Source organism: Syngnathus scovelli, chromosome 18 (genome assembly GCF_024217435.2).
Source record: "Syngnathus scovelli strain Florida chromosome 18, RoL_Ssco_1.2, whole genome shotgun sequence".
Lineage (NCBI taxonomy): Eukaryota > Metazoa > Chordata > Actinopteri > Syngnathiformes > Syngnathidae > Syngnathus > Syngnathus scovelli.
This window is the reverse complement of record NC_090864.1, coordinates 185,001-197,214: the sequence shown is the minus strand read 5'-3', so window position 1 is coordinate 197,214 and position 12,214 is coordinate 185,001. Positions and strand designations below refer to the sequence as shown.

Here is a 12,214-nt window from a genome sequence, read left to right as displayed (position 1 = left end):
TGCTTATAAACAGCCGATCCGCTCGGCGGGGGCTATTTTCGGCCACTTGGCTCGTGCGCACGGCCTCCCGGATGTTCCGGGCGGGTGCGCGAGCTCGCCGGCCGCTGGAAGTCGAATGAGGCGCCGCGACCACCTCCGCGGTGCTTATAAACAGCCGATCCGCTCGGCGGGGGCTATTTTCGGCCACTTGGCTCGTGCGCACGGCCTCCCGGATGTGCCGGGCGGGTGCGCGAGCTCGCCGGCCGCCGGAAGTCGAATGAGGCGCCGCGACCACCTCCGCGGTGCTTATAAACAGCCGATCTGCTCGGCGGGGGCTATTTTCGGCCACTTGGCTCGTGCGCACGGCCTCCCGGATGTGCCGGGCGGGTGCGCGAGCTCGCCGGCCGCCGGAAGTCGAATGAGGCGCCGCGACCACCTCCGCGGTGCTTACAAACAGCCGATCCGCTCGGCGGGGTCTATTTTCGGCCACTTGGCTCGTGCGCACGGCCTCCCGGATGTGCCGGGCGGGTGCGCGAGCTCGCCGCCCGCCGGAAGTCGAATGAGGCGCCGCAACCACCTCCGCGGTGCTTATAAACAGCCGATCCGCTCGGCGGGGGCTATTTTCGGCCAATTGGCTCGTGCGCACGGCCTCCCGGATGTGCCGGGCGGGTGCGCGAGCTCGCCGGCCGCTGGAAGTCGAATGAGGCGCCGCGACCACCTCCGCGGTGCTTATAAACAGCCGATCCGCTCGGCGGGGGCTATTTTCGGCCACTTGGCTCGTGCGCACGGCCTCCCGGATGTGCCGGGCGGGTGCGCGAGCTCGCCGGCCGCTGGAAGTCGAATGAGGCGCCGCGACCACATCCGCGGTGCTTATAAACAGCCGATCCGCTCGGCGGGGGCTATTTTCGGCCACTTGGCTCGTGCGCACGGCCTCCCGGATGTGCCGGGCGGGTGCGCGAGCTCGCCGCCCGCCGGAAGTCGAATGAGGCGCCGCGACCACCTCCGCGGTGCTTATAAACAGCCGATCCGCTCGGCGGGGGCTATTTTCGGCCACTTGGCTCGTGCGCACGGCCTCCCGGATGTGCCGGGCGGGTGCGCGAGCTCGCCGGCCGCTGGAAGTCGAATGAGGCGCCGCGACCACCTCCGCGGTGCTTATAAACAGCCGATCCGCTCGGCGGGGGCTATTTTCGGCCACTTGGCTTGTGCGCACGGCCTCCCGGATGTGCCGGGCGGGTGCGCGAGCTCGCCGGCCGCTGGAAGTCCAATGAGGCGCCGCGATCTCCTCCGCGGTGCTTATAAAGTGCCGATCCGCTCGGCTTGGAGCTATTTCCGGCCTCCCGTTGGTGCCGGGCGGCGTGCGCGAGCTCGCCGGCCGCGATCTCCTCCGCGGTGCTTATAAACAGCAGCATGCGCACGGCCTCCCAGAATTTGAACACATTTCGTCAATAAATTTCGCATATTGAATTTTGAAGTTTAATATAATGCAACAATTGAGCTCGACTTATACAAAGGATATATCATAAAATCGTAAATTTCCGTCGAATTTTAGGGGGTCGACTTATACACCGAGTCGACCTTTACACCGGCAAATACGGTAAATACGATTAAATAAAATGATACGACTGGCATAAAAACAAATATAAACCACATAAAAATAAAAGTCACAATTACGTTGAATTATTGGGAGCACCGAGCTTGTTTCTCAGAAACGAGCCGGTCCCATCCAGGCGTAATCGGAGACAATGAAACCCGAAGTGGTTAAGGTTTGTCTTTTAATGCAGGATGCTTGGTCTCCATGTGCCGAAGCAGTTTTGAAGGCTTCATTGGCTCGCTCGCTAGTTTCAGGGGCGATTGTGTCTATAAAATGCAAAATGTTGGGTCACCTCACGGCTTACGGCCATACTACCCTGAGAACGCCCGATCTCGTCCGATCTCGGAAGCTAAGCAGGGTCGGGCCTGGTTAGTACTTGGATGGGAGACCGCCTGGGAATACCAGGTGCTGTAAGCTTTTTCTTTTTCTTATGTGCACTTCAATCGTTTAAGAAGCTATTTTTTACAACACCCATCACGAATGGCATCCGGAAACAGCAAGCCTAATTTAAACTCCGACATTGAAACTATAACACGAGTTTGAAAGCTATATTATGTGGTGACATCCACAGCATTGTAGTTAAATTTTTTACCGCTAGAGAGCAGACTATGTACAGTGAGCATGGCTCCCTGTGAAATCAAAGCAGCAGGCTTGACTTGTAAAAGAACCCAACACAACACTTCCATGAAGTGTTTTTAAACTTTTCAAGGCATTTATTTTGATTCAGCAAAATGCAGGTCGCAACGGCAAATTCGTGCTACCGCATAAAAAGCTGTCAATAACTTTTCATGATAGCCATGTTTCCAGAAAACACCAAAAGCCTTGGAAGAAAGCCTGTTTCAAAGTCAAAGTCAAAGTCAAAGTCAGCTTTATTGTCAATTTCTCCACATGCCAAAGACACACAAAGAAACCGAAATTTCGTTCCCCCCTATCCCACGGTGACAAGACATGGCTCACAACAGACAACAAGTATAACAAAAGCGTGCTGAATAAATAATGAATAAATAACGCAACAACAACAATAATAAACAACAATAAATAAATAGGAGGAGCAGAAAAAAAAAGGAGCAAGTGCGCGTACAGCAGACATTCCCGAAAGTAGCGCAACAGTGCCGCACGCTACGCAGAAGGGGGTAGCGAGTTCAGGGCCCTAACAGCCTGGAGAAAGAAGCTGTTTGCGAGTCTGGTGGTGCGGGAGCGCAGGCTCCTGTACCTCTTCCCAGAGGGCAGAAGGTCAAACAAAGAGTGAGCCGTGGTTGTAAAAAAAACAAAAAAAAAAAAACAAAAGGGAAGGGTGACCGTCCGGGAATACCAGGTGCTGAAAGCCTTTTGATTTTTTTTTTCCCACGTCAATTGTGAAAGGAAACTTTTACCACAGCCATCAAGTCCCGCCGCTGCTTGGCATGGTTTCAGGGGCGATTGTGTCTATAAAATGAAAAATTCTGAGCGGTCTCACGGCTTACGGCCATACTACCCTGAGAGCGCCCGATCTCGTCCGATCTCGGAGGCTAAGCAGGGTCGGGCCTGGTAAGTACTTGGATGGGACACCGCCTGGGAATACCATTTACCGTAAGCTTTTTTTTTTTTTTTTTTTTTTCTTCTTATGTGCACTTCAATCGTTTAAGCCAAGAACTTTTTACAGCACCCATCACGAATGGCATTCGGAAACTGCAAGCCTAGTTTGAACTCCGACACTGAAACTACAACACGAGTTTAAAACCTACATTGTGTGGCGACAGCCATAGCATTGCAGTTCACGTTTTTACCGCTAGAGGACAGACTATGTACAGTGAATAAAGAGCATGGCTCCCTGTGAACTCAAAGCAGCAGTCTTTACTTGTAAAAGAACCCAGCACAACACATTGCGCTTCCATGTAGTGTTTTTACCTTTTTCATGACATTTATTTTGATACAGCCAAATGCAGGTTTTGTGCACTTCACTTTTCCGTTGGGCATTCGCGTAGAACCCTATTCCAGTTACGGCCAGATTCTTTTAGACTAGTGGTCCCCAAACTTTCTTGCGCCACGGACCGGCTACGCGTCAGAAATATTTTTGCGGACCTGCCTTTATATATATAAATAAACAATAAATCTATATAAATAAATACTACATTTATAATAAATATATATAAATAGGATTAAATAAAATGATACGACTGGCATAAAAACAAATATAAACCACATAAAAATAAAAGTCACCATTACGTTGAATTATTGGGAGCACCGAGCTTGTTTCTCAGAAACGAGCCGGTCCCATCCAGGCGTAATCGGAGACAATGAAACCCGAAGTGGTTAAGGTTTGTCTTTTAATGCAGGATGCTTGGTCTCCATGTGCCGAAGCAGTTTTGAAGGCTTCATTGGCTTGCTCGCTAGTTTCAGGGGCGATTGTGTCTATAAAATGCAAAATGTTGGGTCACCGCACGGCTTACGGCCATACTACCCTGAGAACCCCTGATCTCGTCTTATCTCGGAAGCTAAGCAGGGTCGGGCCTGGTTAGTACTTGGATGGGAGACTGCCTGGGAATACCAGGTGCTGTAAGCTTTTTCTTTTTCTTATGTGCACTTCAAGCTCTTTTTTTTTTTTTCTTTTTTCTTATGTGCACTTCAATCGTTTAAGCCAAGACCTTTTTACAACACCCATCACGAATGGCATTCGGAAACTGCAAGCCTAGTTTGAACTCCGACACTGAAACTACAACACGAGTTCAAAACCTCTATGTACAGTGAATAAAGAGCATGGCTCCCTGTGAACTCAAAGCAGCAGTCTTTACTTGTAAAAGAACCCAGCACAACACATTGCGCTTCCATGTAGTGTTTTTACCTTTTTCATGACATTTATTTTGATACAGCCAAATGCAGGTTTTGTGCACTTCACTTTTCCGTTGGGCATTCGCGTAGAACCCTATTCCAGTTACGGCCAGATTCTTTTAGACTAGTGGTCCCCAACCTTTCTTGCGCCACGGACCGGCTACGCGTCAGAAATATTTTTGCGGACCTGCCTTTATATATATAAATAAACAATAAATCAATATAAATAAATACTACATTTATAATAAGTATATATACCGTATTTGCCGGTGTATTGGTCGACCTTTTTCGATCCAAAATCGACCGAAAAAAATCGACCTCGACTTATACACCGAGTCATAAAATTTAACTTCGTATTCATCGCTTCAAATGTGATGGTAACCAAGGCCGTTTCTCATGCATCTCATTGTGCGTTGCACTTAGAAAATTTGAACCGGGCGGCGTGCGCGAGTGCGCGGCCCGCTGGAAGTCGAATGAGGCGCCGCGACCACCTCCGCGGTGCTTATAAACCGCCGATCCGCTCGGCGGGGGCTATTTTCGGCCACTTGGCTCGTGCGCACGGCCTCCCGGATGTGCCGGGCGGGTGCGCGAGCTCGCCGGCCGCTGGAAGTCGAATGAGGCGCCGCGACCACCTCCGCGGTGCTTATAAACAGCCGATCCGCTCGGCGGGGGCTATTTTCGGCCACTTGGCTCGTGCGCACGGCCTCCCGGATGTGCCGGGCGGGTGCGCGAGCTCGCCGGCCGCTGTAAGTCGAATGAGGCGCCGCGACCACCTCCGCGGTGCTTATAAACAGCCGATCCGCTCGGCGGGGGCTATTTTCGGCCACTTGGCTCGTGCGCACGGCCTCCCGGATGTGCCGGGCGGGTGCGCGAGCTCGCCGGCCGCTGGAAGTCGAATGAGGCGCCGCGACCACCTCCGCGGTGCTTATAAACAGCCGATCCGCTCGGCGGGGGCTATTTTCGGCCACTTGGCTCGTGCGCACGGCCTCCCGGATGTGCCGGGCGGGTGCGCGAGCTCGCCGCCCGCCGGAAGTCGAATGAGGCGCCGCGACCACCTCCGCGGTGCTTATAAACAGCCGATCCGCTCGGCGGGGGCTATTTTCGGCCACTTGGCTCGTGCGCACGGCCTCCCGGATGTGCCGGGCGGGTGCGCGAGCTCGCCGGCCGCTGGAAGTCGAATGAGGCGCCGCGACCACCTCCGCGGTGCTTATAAACAGCCGATCCGCTCGGCGGGGGCTATTTTCGGCCACTTGGCTCGTGCGCACGGCCTCCCGGATGTGCCGGGCGGGTGCGCGATCTCGCCGGCCGCTGGAAGTCGAATGAGGCGCCGCGACCACCTCCGCGGTGCTTATAAACAGCCGATCCGCTCGGCGGGGGCTATTTTCGGCCACTTGGCTCGTGCGCACGGCCTCCCGGATGTGACGGGCGGGTGCGCGAGCTCGCCGGCCGCTGGAAGTCGAATGAGGCGCCGCGACCACCTCCGCGGTGCTTATAAACAGCCGATCCGCTCGGCGGGGGCTATTTTCGGCCACTTGGCTCGTGCGCACGGCCTCCCGGATGTGCCGGGCGGGTGCGCGAGCTCGCCGCCCGCCGGAAGTCGAATGAGGCGCCGCGACCACCTCCGCGGTGCTTATAAACAGCCGATCCGCTCGGCGGGGGCTATTTTCGGCCACTTGGCTCGTGCGCACGGCCTCCCGGATGTGCCGGGCGGGTGCACGAGCTCGCCGGCCGCTGGAAGTCGAATGAGGCGCCGCGACCACCTCCGCGGTGCTTATAAACAGCCGATCCGCTCGGCGGGGGCTATTTTCGGCCACTTGGCTCGTGCGCACGGCCTCCCGGATGTGCCGGGCGGGTGCGCGAGCTCGCCGGCCGCTGGAAGTCGAATGAGGCGCCGCGACCACCTCCGCGGTGCTTATAAACAGCCGATCCGCTCGGCGAGGGCTATTTTCGGCCACTTGGCTCGTGCGCACGGCCTCCCGGATGTGCCGGGCGGGTGCGCGAGCTCGCCGGCCGCTGGAAGTCGAATGAGGCGCCGCGACCACCTCCGCGGTGCTTATAAACAGCCGATCCGCTCGGCGGGGGCTATTTTCGGCCACTTGGCTCGTGCGCACGGCCTCCCGGATGTGCCGGGCGGGTGCGCGAGCTCGCCGGCCGCTGGAAGTCGAATGAGGCGCCGCGACCACCTCCGCGGTGCTTATAAACAGCCGATCCGCTCGGCGGGGGCTATTTTCGGCCACTTGGCTCGTGCGCACGGCCTCCCGGATGTGCCGGGCGGGTGCGCGAGCTCGCCGGCCGCTGGAAGTCGAATGAGGCGCCGCGACCACCTCCGCGGTGCTTATAAACAGCCGATCCGCTCGGCGGGGGCTATTTTCGGCCACTTGGCTCGTGCGCACGGCCTCCCGGATGTGCCGGGCGGGTGCGCGAGCTCGCCGGCCGCTGGAAGTCGAATGAGGCGCCGCGACCACCTCCGCGGTGCTTATAAACAGCCGATCCGCTCGGCGGGGGCTATTTTCGGCCACTTGGCTCGTGCGCACGGCCTCCCGGATGTGCCGGGCGGGTGCGCGAGCTCGCCGGCCGCTGGAAGTCGAATGAGGCGCCGCGACCACCTCCGCGGTGCTTATAAACAGCCGATCCGCTCGGCGGGGGCTATTTTCGGCCACTTGGCTCGTGCGCACGGCCTCCCGGATGTGCCGGGCGGGTGCGCGAGCTCGCCGGCCGCTGTAAGTCGAATGAGGCGCCGCGACCACCTCCGCGGTGCTTATAAACAGCCGATCCGCTCGGCGGGGGCTATTTTCGGCCACTTGGCTCGTGCGCACGGCCTCCCGGATGTGCCGGGCGGGTGCGCGAGCTCGCCGGCCGCTGGAAGTCGAATGAGGCGCCGCGACCACCTCCGCGGTGCTTATAAACAGCCGATCCGCTCGGCGGGGGCTATTTTCGGCCACTTGGCTCGTGCGCACGGCCTCCCGGATGTGCCGGGCGGGTGCGCGAGCTCGCCGCCCGCCGGAAGTCGAATGAGGCGCCGCGACCACCTCCGCGGTGCTTATAAACAGCCGATCCGCTCGGCGGGGGCTATTTTCGGCCACTTGGCTCGTGCGCACGGCCTCCCGGATGTGCCGGGCGGGTGCGCGAGCTCGCCGGCCGCTGGAAGTCGAATGAGGCGCCGCGACCACCTCCGCGGTGCTTATAAACAGCCGATCCGCTCGGCGGGGGCTATTTTCGGCCACTTGGCTCGTGCGCACGGCCTCCCGGATGTGCCGGGCGGGTGCGCGATCTCGCCGGCCGCTGGAAGTCGAATGAGGCGCCGCGACCACCTCCGCGGTGCTTATAAACAGCCGATCCGCTCGGCGGGGGCTATTTTCGGCCACTTGGCTCGTGCGCACGGCCTCCCGGATGTGACGGGCGGGTGCGCGAGCTCGCCGGCCGCTGGAAGTCGAATGAGGCGCCGCGACCACCTCCGCGGTGCTTATAAACAGCCGATCCGCTCGGCGGGGGCTATTTTCGGCCACTTGGCTCGTGCGCACGGCCTCCCGGATGTGCCGGGCGGGTGCGCGAGCTCGCCGCCCGCCGGAAGTCGAATGAGGCGCCGCGACCACCTCCGCGGTGCTTATAAACAGCCGATCCGCTCGGCGGGGGCTATTTTCGGCCACTTGGCTCGTGCGCACGGCCTCCCGGATGTGCCGGGCGGGTGCACGAGCTCGCCGGCCGCTGGAAGTCGAATGAGGCGCCGCGACCACCTCCGCGGTGCTTATAAACAGCCGATCCGCTCGGCGGGGGCTATTTTCGGCCACTTGGCTCGTGCGCACGGCCTCCCGGATGTGCCGGGCGGGTGCGCGAGCTCGCCGGCCGCTGGAAGTCGAATGAGGCGCCGCGACCACCTCCGCGGTGCTTATAAACAGCCGATCCGCTCGGCGAGGGCTATTTTCGGCCACTTGGCTCGTGCGCACGGCCTCCCGGATGTGCCGGGCGGGTGCGCGAGCTCGCCGGCCGCTGGAAGTCGAATGAGGCGCCGCGACCACCTCCGCGGTGCTTATAAACAGCCGATCCGCTCGGCGGGGGCTATTTTCGGCCACTTGGCTCGTGCGCACGGCCTCCCGGATGTGCCGGGCGGGTGCGCGAGCTCGCCGGCCGCTGGAAGTCGAATGAGGCGCCGCGACCACCTCCGCGGTGCTTATAAACAGCCGATCCGCTCGGCGGGGGCTATTTTCGGCCACTTGGCTCGTGCGCACGGCCTCCCGGATGTGCCGGGCGGGTGCGCGAGCTCGCCGGCCGCTGGAAGTCGAATGAGGCGCCGCGACCACCTCCGCGGTGCTTATAAACTGCCGATCCGCTCGGCGGGGGCTATTTTCGGCCACTTGGCTCGTGCGCACGGCCTCCCGGATGTGCCGGGCGGGTGCGCGAGCTCGCCGGCCGCTGGAAGTCGAATGAGGCGCCGCTACCACCTCCGCGGTGCTTATAAACAGCCGATCCGCTCGGCGGGGGCTATTTTCGGCCACTTGGCTCGTGCGCACGGCCTCCCGGATGTTCCGGGCGGGTGCGCGAGCTCGCCGGCCGCTGGAAGTCGAATGAGGCGCCGCGACCACCTCCGCGGTGCTTATAAACAGCCGATCCGCTCGGCGGGGGCTATTTTCGGCCACTTGGCTCGTGCGCACGGCCTCCCGGATGTGCCGGGCGGGTGCGCGAGCTCGCCGGCCGCCGGAAGTCGAATGAGGCGCCGCGACCACCTCCGCGGTGCTTATAAACAGCCGATCTGCTCGGCGGGGGCTATTTTCGGCCACTTGGCTCGTGCGCACGGCCTCCCGGATGTGCCGGGCGGGTGCGCGAGCTCGCCGGCCGCCGGAAGTCGAATGAGGCGCCGCGACCACCTCCGCGGTGCTTACAAACAGCCGATCCGCTCGGCGGGGTCTATTTTCGGCCACTTGGCTCGTGCGCACGGCCTCCCGGATGTGCCGGGCGGGTGCGCGAGCTCGCCGCCCGCCGGAAGTCGAATGAGGCGCCGCAACCACCTCCGCGGTGCTTATAAACAGCCGATCCGCTCGGCGGGGGCTATTTTCGGCCAATTGGCTCGTGCGCACGGCCTCCCGGATGTGCCGGGCGGGTGCGCGAGCTCGCCGGCCGCTGGAAGTCGAATGAGGCGCCGCGACCACCTCCGCGGTGCTTATAAACAGCCGATCCGCTCGGCGGGGGCTATTTTCGGCCACTTGGCTCGTGCGCACGGCCTCCCGGATGTGCCGGGCGGGTGCGCGAGCTCGCCGGCCGCTGGAAGTCGAATGAGGCGCCGCGACCACATCCGCGGTGCTTATAAACAGCCGATCCGCTCGGCGGGGGCTATTTTCGGCCACTTGGCTCGTGCGCACGGCCTCCCGGATGTGCCGGGCGGGTGCGCGAGCTCGCCGCCCGCCGGAAGTCGAATGAGGCGCCGCGACCACCTCCGCGGTGCTTATAAACAGCCGATCCGCTCGGCGGGGGCTATTTTCGGCCACTTGGCTCGTGCGCACGGCCTCCCGGATGTGCCGGGCGGGTGCGCGAGCTCGCCGGCCGCTGGAAGTCGAATGAGGCGCCGCGACCACCTCCGCGGTGCTTATAAACAGCCGATCCGCTCGGCGGGGGCTATTTTCGGCCACTTGGCTTGTGCGCACGGCCTCCCGGATGTGCCGGGCGGGTGCGCGAGCTCGCCGGCCGCTGGAAGTCCAATGAGGCGCCGCGATCTCCTCCGCGGTGCTTATAAAGTGCCGATCCGCTCGGCTTGGAGCTATTTCCGGCCTCCCGTTGGTGCCGGGCGGCGTGCGCGAGCTCGCCGGCCGCGATCTCCTCCGCGGTGCTTATAAACAGCAGCATGCGCACGGCCTCCCAGAATTTGAACACATTTCGTCAATAAATTTCGCATATTGAATTTTGAAGTTTAATATAATGCAACAATTGAGCTCGACTTATACAAAGGATATATCATAAAATCGTAAATTTCCGTCGAATTTTAGGGGGTCGACTTATACACCGAGTCGACCTTTACACCGGCAAATACGGTAAATACGATTAAATAAAATGATACGACTGGCATAAAAACAAATATAAACCACATAAAAATAAAAGTCACCATTACGTTGAATTATTGGGAGCACCGAGCTTGTTTCTCAGAAACGAGCCGGTCCCATCCAGGCGTAATCGGAGACAATGAAACCCGAAGTGGTTAAGGTTTGTCTTTTAATGCAGGATGCTTGGTCTCCATGTGCCGAAGCAGTTTTGAAGGCTTCATTGGCTCGCTCGCTAGTTTCAGGGGCGATTGTGTCTATAAAATGCAAAATGTTGGGTCACCTCACGGCTTACGGCCATACTACCCTGAGAACGCCCGATCTCGTCCGATCTCGGAAGCTAAGCAGGGTCGGGCCTGGTTAGTACTTGGATGGGAGACCGCCTGGGAATACCAGGTGCTGTAAGCTTTTTCTTTTTCTTATGTGCACTTCAATCGTTTAAGAAGCTATTTTTTACAACACCCATCACGAATGGCATCCGGAAACAGCAAGCCTAATTTAAACTCCGACATTGAAACTATAACACGAGTTTGAAAGCTATATTATGTGGTGACATCCACAGCATTGTAGTTAAATTTTTTACCGCTAGAGAGCAGACTATGTACAGTGAGCATGGCTCCCTGTGAAATCAAAGCAGCAGGCTTGACTTGTAAAAGAACCCAACACAACACTTCCATGAAGTGTTTTTAAACTTTTCAAGGCATTTATTTTGATTCAGCAAAATGCAGGTCGCAACGGCAAATTCGTGCTACCGCATAAAAAGCTGTCAATAACTTTTCATGATAGCCATGTTTCCAGAAAACACCAAAAGCCTTGGAAGAAAGCCTGTTTCAAAGTCAAAGTCAAAGTCAAAGTCAGCTTTATTGTCAATTTCTCCACATGCCAAAGACACACAAAGAAACCGAAATTTCGTTCCCCCCTATCCCACGGTGACAAGACATGGCTCACAACAGACAACAAGTATAACAAAAGCGTGCTGAATAAATAATGAATAAATAACGCAACAACAACAATAATAAACAACAATAAATAAATAGGAGGAGCAGAAAAAAAAAGGAGCAAGTGCGCGTACAGCAGACATTCCCGAAAGTAGCGCAACAGTGCCGCACGCTACGCAGAAGGGGGTAGCGAGTTCAGGGCCCTAACAGCCTGGAGAAAGAAGCTGTTTGCGAGTCTGGTGGTGCGGGAGCGCAGGCTCCTGTACCTCTTCCCAGAGGGCAGAAGGTCAAACAAAGAGTGAGCCGTGGTTGTAAAAAAAACAAAAAAAAAAAACAAAAGGGAAGGGTGACCGTCCGGGAATACCAGGTGCTGAAAGCCTTTTGATTTTTTTTTTCCCACGTCAATTGTGAAAGGAAACTTTTACCACAGCCATCAAGTCCCGCCGCTGCTTGGCATGGTTTCAGGGGCGATTGTGTCTATAAAATGAAAAATTCTGAGCGGTCTCACGGCTTACGGCCATACTACCCTGAGAGCGCCCGATCTCGTCCGATCTCGGAGGCTAAGCAGGGTCGGGCCTGGTAAGTACTTGGATGGGACACCGCCTGGGAATACCATTTACCGTAAGCTTTTTTTTTTTTTTTTTTTTTTCTTCTTATGTGCACTTCAATCGTTTAAGCCAAGAACTTTTTACAGCACCCATCACGAATGGCATTCGGAAACTGCAAGCCTAGTTTGAACTCCGACACTGAAACTACAACACGAGTTTAAAACCTACATTGTGTGGCGACAGCCATAGCATTGCAGTTCACGTTTTTACCGCTAGAGGACAGACTATGTACAGTGAATAAAGAGCATGGCTCCCTGTGAACTC

The 12,214-nt window shown here is 57.7% G+C and overlaps 3 non-coding genes and 2 pseudogenes across 3 annotated transcripts; all 5 read left to right on the top strand.

Annotated features, from left to right (window-relative positions):
* The first annotated feature begins 1,868 nt into the window (after positions 1–1,868).
* On the top strand, positions 1,869–1,987 carry LOC125986425 (5S ribosomal RNA). The gene has a single exon (XR_007487624.1). It is a non-coding gene; the product is annotated as a 5S ribosomal RNA (ribosomal RNA).
* A 1,040-nt stretch (positions 1,988–3,027) lies between these two features.
* LOC125986385 (5S ribosomal RNA) lies at positions 3,028–3,146 on the top strand (annotated as a pseudogene).
* Positions 3,147–3,993: 847 nt separating this feature from the next.
* Positions 3,994–4,112, top strand: LOC125986367 (5S ribosomal RNA). The gene has a single exon (XR_007487591.1). It is a non-coding gene; the product is annotated as a 5S ribosomal RNA (ribosomal RNA).
* Positions 4,113–10,693: 6,581 nt separating this feature from the next.
* LOC125986424 (5S ribosomal RNA) lies at positions 10,694–10,812 on the top strand. The gene has a single exon (XR_007487623.1). It is a non-coding gene; the product is annotated as a 5S ribosomal RNA (ribosomal RNA).
* A 1,039-nt stretch (positions 10,813–11,851) lies between these two features.
* On the top strand, positions 11,852–11,970 carry LOC125986384 (5S ribosomal RNA; annotated as a pseudogene).
* Positions 11,971–12,214: the final 244 nt, after the last annotated feature.